This window comes from Lupinus angustifolius, chromosome LG01 (genome assembly GCF_001865875.1).
Source record: "Lupinus angustifolius cultivar Tanjil chromosome LG01, LupAngTanjil_v1.0, whole genome shotgun sequence".
NCBI classification, from domain to species: domain Eukaryota; kingdom Viridiplantae; phylum Streptophyta; class Magnoliopsida; order Fabales; family Fabaceae; genus Lupinus; species Lupinus angustifolius.
In genome coordinates this window covers 30,345,129-30,347,010 of record NC_032009.1, presented here as the reverse complement: position 1 = coordinate 30,347,010, position 1,882 = coordinate 30,345,129, and positions in this window count along the sequence as shown.

Genomic DNA, 1,882 nt, shown 5'->3' with positions numbered 1-1,882 from the left:
ATTAGAATTAGATGGGTCTAACTAAAAATAAGTCTGTAAACCCATTAAAATGTAGACATGATAGCCTATTCATGAGCATATAGTATAATAGGTTTTTAAACAGACTAACAAGTCAGATTAGACTTTTAAACATGTCAAGCCTAGGTTTTGAAATTTGTTTTAGAGTTAATTACACTAACACCCTCTGAGTTTTAGTGAAATTAACAAATTACCCCTCACTTTTCTACACCTACACAAACTTATCCTAGTTTTTATACTTTCATTACACTGACTACCCTTACATGAGAAATAATTGTAATTTTTTAAATAAAAAATGTGATAAATGCAATTAAGTTAAACAAAACATGGTATATTATGAGGAAAAATCCAAATAATATATAAATAAATGTATTTTTATTATTTTTGGTTACAAAATACATCAACGATTCTCAAGAGATGTTGCTTAAATCACTCTTATACTATATCGTAAAGAACCAAAAATAATAAAGAGGTATCGATTTATATATTATTTGGACTTGTCTCCACAATATACCATATTTTGTTTAACTTAATTGCATTTATCATATTTTTTGTTCAAAAGATTACACTTATTTCTCATGCAGGGGTGATCAATGTAATGAAAGTATAAAAATTTGGGGGGTTTGTGTAGGTGTAGAAAAGTGAGGGGTGAGTTATCGTTCAGACGACTTAAAAAGAAGTCATGTCTGTATGGAGTCTTCTCGCTCAAGCGAGATCTGTCTTGCTCAAGCGAGGGCACATCCATTTTTGAGGTATTTGTGGCTTAAGCGAGAGCTGTCTAGCTTAAGGGAGAAAATAATCAGTTCTCTTGGTGCCTATTTTAGCTCAAGCGAGAGCTGTCTCGCCCCGAGCTAAAACACTCGTTTTCTCTAGACACTTCTCACTCAAGCGAGAGTTGTCTTGCTCAAGCGAGAAGAGCCTGAATATCATTTTATTTACTTTTCTCAAGGAAAATATTTCTCATTTATATCACATGTTTTTAAACCTTGAATTTAACAATTATCACATACATATCATTCCCATAATAATCATTCCACACAAATATTTAATTAAGTATGGGTTTTCTTAATACACAAATATAACTCCAAACTTTTGAGATAGTTTAGGAGATTCGGGTGTCATATTCGAACACCACTATGTCACGGTGTATTCTCCCTCACCTAAGTGTGTCGGGTCGCTAGGTTCTCTATTTGCAGGTGAGCTTACTTGATCGGATCTCCTCTCGAACTCTTCATTACGCCAAAATAACATTAATTAGTTAACTGACGATAATAATTATACTTACGAAATAACTTTTTACGCGAAGATAAAACTTGTGATTTAAAATGAATTTAATTGCTTTCGTCCATCCGATTCAAGGTTGAATATCTTGAATCATAATTTTTTTGGTTTCCCACAGGTATCCTCGCACTGGAGGCAATCCTGTCCGAGCCAAGAACATCCACATGTACGTGGGGCTAACTTTCCCATTGAGCATTTTTTCCATCCACAAGATTCGAACCCGGGTTCTTGCTTAAGGGGAATCAAGCATGTACCACTTGAATCAACGCCCGTTGGTCCTTGAATCATCATTTGTCATTGAAAGTCTTACAATCAAATAATACTTTTTAAAGTACGATTTTCAATAAAACTTATATCAGAATTATGACGTAATCCATGGATATACACCAGGCTAGTTCTCAGGAAAGAGAGGTGGGTCATAAAGACACCCTTAAATACGAAGTCTTTCCTTAGACAGAACCTTTCTAGACATGTATTCTCAATTCATTACATTTTTCCGATAGTTCATAAATCTTATTTTTTGTAAATAAAACATTTTTACTAAAACTAACCTTTTAAAATAAGATCATTAAGCTAGACTTAT